At 47.1% G+C, this 6,276-nt stretch overlaps 1 protein-coding gene across 2 annotated transcripts in view; it reads right to left on the bottom strand.

The window, feature by feature from the left end:
- Positions 1 to 6,276, bottom strand: part of Pias4 (protein inhibitor of activated STAT, 4) — a 30,847-nt gene that overhangs the window by 24,327 nt on the left and 244 nt on the right. The gene's annotated exons all lie outside the window — the stretch shown is intronic.

The following is a 6,276-nucleotide window of genomic DNA, read 5'->3' on the forward strand; positions in this document are numbered from 1 at the left end:
GTTTTTGAGTTTTTTTCCGGTACCGGAAATCAAACTCACGACCTTGCGCTTGCGGGGCAGTTGTTGTGCCGCTGAGCTAAATCCCCAGCCCCTCGACCACTGTTTTTTTGCAGATGGGCATGGTGGCGCGCACTTCTGTCTTCCGAGCACCAGGGAAGGTGAAGCAGGAAGACTGCTGTGAACAGTCTTTCCATAGAAAGACATTGTCTCAAAAAAAAAAAAAAAAGCAAACACACAAAAAACCTCTAGGTGACTTATGGTTTCTAATAAAGTGTTGCATTAAGTAATTGTTAGGCTATAAAGAACATGGCAAGGAAGAAGTCTGTACTGTACAATACAGAGGAAATTTTTGTTATTTTGATGCCCAGGTCCTCGAACAGCACTTGGTCTACTGCTGAGCTACACCTCCTGCCCCAGATGGAGTTGTTTTTTGTTTTTGTTTTTAAGTGGTGCTAGAGTTTGAACCTAGAGCCTTCAACATGGTAGGCAAGCACTCTGCCACTGAGCCACACTCCCCAGCCCTGGAGTTGTTTTTGTTTTCTTTTTTGTTTTCTTTTTTGTTACCGGAAATTGAACTGAGGACCTTGCGCTTGCCAGCTAGGCGCTTATGCTGCTGAGCTATATCTCCTGCCCTACCCTGTAGTTTTTAAAAATGTACTTACATTTGATAGTCTCTATAGATAAGGACAACTAACTGTATATATTTTTTTTCTTCTGTGGTACTGGTATTGAACCCAAGAGCTTGGGCATGAGCTACTATTACGCTAAATCCCCAGTCCTTACTTTATTTTACTTTGAGACAGGGTCTTAGTAAGTTGCCTAGGCTGGCCTTGTAGTTGGCGCTCTCCTGCCTCAGCCTCCAAGTATCTGGATTACATTCATCGACCACCGTTCTGGCCTTCTTTCTTACTAACACTGTACATAAAACCATGGTAATAGTTGGGCATAGTGATGCATGCCCTGTAATCCCAGCACTTGGGAGGTTGAGGCAGGAGGATAGCTGTGAGTTCCAGGCCATCCTGAGCTGCATAGCAAAACCTTGTCTCAAAAGGACCAAAAAAAAAAATTGGGTAAGTTTCTTTTTCAGGCTGGCCTTGAATTCACTATGTAGGCCAGGCTAGTCTCACATTTATGGATCTTCCTGCCTCAGCCTCCCAAATGCTGGGATGACAAGTGTGAACCATCAGACTGGACTGGGTGACACTGTTAGACTCAATGAAATAAGTGAAAAAATAGAGGAGCTTAGATTTCAAAGAATGGTGAAAGAGCCAGGCATGGTGGTGCACACCTGTAATCCCAGCACTTGGGAGGCTGAGGCAGGAGGGTCGTTGTGAGTTTGAGAACAGCCTGGGCCACAAAGTGAGCTCAGGGCCAGCCTGAACTGCATAGTGAGACCCTGTCTCAAAAGACAAAACAAAACAAAAAAAAAAACAAAAAAAGAATGGTGAAAGGATCGCAATCAAACATTGCGTGTACAAGAACCCACAAGCTCAGAATGATGCCTGACAGGAGAGAAGCACTGCAGACTACTTTGGAGGTAACTAGGGCACCCACCTCTTATTTCTCAAAGCAGGCTTTTCAAGGGAAAGAATTAAGCATTTGTTCAGCTTTGCTCCTGTACCCAGACAGTCTACGGGATCAAATAGCCCTGGTGATAAGTAGAAGTTCCTGTACAGAAGAATTCCAGCCCCCCCCCCCAAAAAAAGTGGGATTTATCTCTTCTCAGCCTTTTGGCTAAGATCAAGTGAAAAAAGTGAGATTTGTTTTGAGACAGTGTCTTGCTAGGCAGTCTAGGTTGGCCTCAAACTCATGGTGATCCTGGGCCCTGGATTTAGCTCAGTGGCGCAATGCCTGCCTGGCAAGTGTGAGGTCCTGAGTTGATTCCCAGCAGCAAAATCAGAACAAAACAAAAATGACTCATGGTGATCCTCCTGCCTCAGCCTTCTCACTGCTGGTATTGCAGGTGTGTACCACCACACCCACCTAAAAAATGTGGGATATAGAAAGCCTGCATTTAGGCCTGGCGTGGTGGCGCAGGCCTGTAATCCCAGCACTTGGGAGGCTGAGGCAGGAAGGTCGTGAGTTTGAGACAGCGTTGGCTATAAAGTAAGCTCAAGGCCAGCCTGAACTACATAGCGAGACCCTGTCTCAAAAGGACAAAAAAAAAAAAAAAAAAAGCCTGCATTTGGGTCTGGAGTGTTGCCTGTGTGCATGTCAGTAACCAATAACCCCAGCTACTTGGGAGGCTGAGGCAAGAGGATCTCAAATTTAAGGCCAGCCTGGGCAAGTTATCAACATAGTGACACCCTGTCTGAAAATAAATAAATAGCCAGGTGTGGTCGTAGAAGCCTGTAATTCCAGCACTCAGGAGGCTAAGGCAGAAGAAGCCCCATAAATTCAAGGTCAGCCTGGGCTACACGGTGAGTTCAAGGCTAACCCTACACTACAAAGCGAGACCCTGTCTCAAAAAACAAAAATAAATAAATAAAGATTAAAAATAAAGTGTGGGGAAGTAGCTCCATGTGAAGGCCCCAGATTAACTCAGTACTACACAATATGAAAATAAAATTTAAATGGGGCATAGTGGCACACACCTGTCAGCCCAGCACTTGGGAGGCTGAGGCAGGGGTGTCACTGTGAGTTCAAGACTAGCCTGGGCTATATAATGAGACCCTGTCTCAAAACAATAATAATAAAATAATATTTAAATACATGAGATCCTGTTTACAGTCTCCATGGGGGCTGGGGAGAACGGGAGTATTTTTATGTATTTCCCAGGATGTTTTGGTGAGTTAAAATCTGAATTGCCGCTGGGCATGGTGGTGCACGCCTCCTGTAATCCCAGCATTCTGGGAGGCTGAGGCAGGAGGATCCCGGCAAGTTGGAGACCAGTGTGGGCTACAAAGTGATCTCAAGGCCAGCCTGAACTGCATAGCAAGACCCTGTCTCAAAAAGACAAAAAAAAAAAAAAAAAAAAAAAATCTGAATTGCAAATCTTGCATGAAGGCAAGTATCTCAGAGCCCCAACAGTTTCATGCAGTGGCAAAAATGATTAATCGCCCCCCAACACTCGTTTTCTGCGTTATCTTTAGTTATCAAACGCCCCATTTTAGAAAGCACATGGCCTCTTCCATTAAAAACTACATTTACCAGCATTCCTTGTAGCTATGTGGTCACATGACTAAATTCTGGCCAATGGGACAAGTTATAAGTACATACCCGCCCTTCCTCTCTTCTTGTTTCCTTCTAACCCTTAGTGGGAGGTGAAGCTGGTGAGACTCCATGTTGGCCCTTGAGGATGAGGTAGAAATAGGAAGGAGGGAAAAAAAAAAGACAAATCAAGGTACATTATGTACAGGTACAAAACCCATATGATGATTGGGGCTAAGGATTTAGCTCAGCGGCAGAGTGCCTGCCTGGCAAGCGCAAGGTCGTGAGTTCGGTTCCTGGTACTGGAAGAAAAGACAAAAAAAAAAAAACCCTACGATGAATGTGATTATTGTATATATCTAAATTGTACCAGTAAAGTTAATTTAAAAAATGGGAAAGAGGGAGGAGCAAAAGACGGACGAATGTTGGCTCTTTGCAACTTTGTGGGGTTTATGCAGTATCAGCTGGGAATTGTGTTTTGTTTTACTTTGTTTTTAAGAGACAGTTTTAATGCCGGGCGTGGTGGCGCACATCTGTAATCCCAGCACTTGGGAGGCTGAGGCAGGAGGATCGTTCCAAGTTCAAGACCAGTCTGGGCTACAAAGTAAGCTCAAGACCAGCCTGAACTGCATAGTGAGACCCTGTCTCAAAAAGACAAAAATAAATAAGTAAAATTTTTTAAAAAACGAACAAGAAAAGTCAATCTTTCTTTAGTGTATGTGTGTTTTGTTGGTACTGGGAATCAACTCAGGACCTTGAGCTTGCCAGGCAGGCACTTGTGCCTCTGAGCCCTATCCCCAGCCCAAGACAATTTTTTTATATTGCCCAGGCTGAATTCCTGGGCTCAAACAATTCTCCTGCCTCAGCCTCCCCAAAGTAGCTGAGACTTTCTCTATCAACTCACGTCACCACACTTGAGACTTTATCTCAGACAGTAATTATTCCAGGTGTGTATTGCTTCCTAAAAATATATATAACATAGGAAACACTATCAACCCAGTAATTCCACTCCTGGATATATGTATACGAGGAAGTGAGAACGTGGACCCAGATACTTACACACTTGTGTCCATAGCAACATTAGCCATGACAGTCAAAGAGTGGAAATGAGTCCCTCAGCAGGTGAATGGTTGTGTACAGCATGGCCCATCCATACTGGGACATATAGCACTCAGCCATGAAGAAAGGAGGGAGGCTCACCCAGGCGCCATGGTGCACACCTGTCATCTCAGCACTCTGAGAGGCTGAGGCCCAAGGATCACAAGTTCAAGCCCAACTTGGGCAATTTAGCATGTCCCAGTGTTTTTCTCCTCCCCCTCCTCTTCTTCCTCCTCCCCCTCCTCTTCTTCCCCTCTCCTCCCCTCCCTCCTCCTCTTCCTCTTCTTCTTCTTCCTCCTCTTTTTCCTCTTCTTTTTTTTTTTTTTTTTTGTCTTTTTGAGGCAGGGTCTCGCTATGCAGTTCAGGCTGGCCTTGGCTCACTTTGTAGCCCAGGCTGGTCTTGAACTCCCAATGATCCTCCTGCCTCAGCCTTCCCATGCTGGGATTACAGGCGTGTGCCACCACTCCCAGCTTTGCTTTTGGTTTTTTGAGACAGGTCTCGCTATGTAATTCAAGCAGGTCTTGAACTCACTGTGTAGTCCAGGCTGGCCTTGAACTTGTGACAGTTGTGCCTCAGCCTCCTGAGTGCTTGGATCACAGCCGTGCGCTGCCACAGCAGTCTCAAGAAACCAAGCACTCTTGAGGGTACTCCAGCCACAGGCAGTGGAGTGAACAGGGGTTGGCATTGGTTGCCCAGGTCTGCAGAGTCCCCTGCGGCCGTGCAAAGGACCCGATGACTGTTGCTCACACATGGGGTTCCTGCTGTCCCCGTGAACTGGGAGCTGGGGGATCTGTCACTTTTTAAAGTTGGTTCCTACCTTGCACGCTCCTTCTCCACAGCCTGTCCTCCCTGCAGTGGCCACCAGGGTGAGACGTGAGCACCAAGTCCGGTGGTCCCTCCTCTGCCCTTAGCCCTCCATGGCTCCCACCTCCCTGGGGCCAAAGCCCAGGTCCCCTTGCAGCCCACAGGGCCAGGCACGACCTGCCCATCCCCTTCCCGCCTGCCCTGCTCCCTCTCTGCCCCTCCTTCCTCTGCCTCACTCTACTCCTCACTCTCACATGGCCTCCTCACTGCTCCTGCACCATGCCAGGCTTTGTCTTGCCCCAGGGCCTTTGCATGGCTGTGCCTTCTGCCTAGAATACTATTCCTCCACATACTTGTGTGGGTCCTTCCCTGGCTTCCTTTAGGTCACTGCTCAGCTATCTCCTAGGTATAGAAAATATTTACTCCATCTGCCCCAGATAGTCCCATCCCCTGACCTCTGACAAAGACTGTCTTGACCAAAACATTAGTCAGACTCCTTTGCGGCCTCTGACTGACTAGGTTAGCCTTGTGTTTTCCTCTCCTTGAAGAGTCTACTTTGAGCAAGATTCCTGCCAAGTCCCTTTAGCAGAAATCCCTATCCTCCCTGGGCACGGTGGTGCACACCTGTAAACCCATGACTCACGAAGCTGAGGCAGGAGGATCACTGCAAGTCTGAGGCTAGTTTGAGATACACAGCCAGACCCTGTCTCAAAAAACAAAACAAAAAACCCTCTACCCTTAAGCTATTGGAAGTGGCACTACCCTTAATCCTAGCTACTCAGTAGGATGAAGCAGGAGGTGCCCTTGTTAGAGACTAGCCTGGACAGTATAGTGAGACTCAAAATAACAAAAAAATAAAATCCAGAAATCAACCCTGTGTAATGGTGTAGTACTGTCAAGCTGGGTACAGTGCCACACACCTGTAATTCCCGTACTGGGAGGCTGAGGCAGAAGGATTGCTGCGAGTTTCAAGGGCAGCCTGGGCTACAGAGTGAGATCGAGGCCAGCCTGAACTGTATAGTGACTCTGTCTCAAAAAGACAAAAAAAAATTGTGTAATACTGTCATCCCAGGTCTCTGAGAGGCTGAGGCAGAAAGATCTGCAGTTCATGTCTGTCCTGGGGCAAGTTAGGGGAGAGAGAGGGGAAGGGGAGGGGGAGGAAGAGGAGAAAAGAGGCCATACTGCGTGACTCAATATGTAAGGAAGCTGGGTGTGGTGGCACA

The sequence above is a fragment of the Chinchilla lanigera genome, unplaced genomic scaffold (assembly GCF_000276665.1).
Source record: "Chinchilla lanigera isolate Chin_1 unplaced genomic scaffold, ChiLan1.0 scaffold00094, whole genome shotgun sequence".
NCBI lineage: Eukaryota > Metazoa > Chordata > Mammalia > Rodentia > Chinchillidae > Chinchilla > Chinchilla lanigera.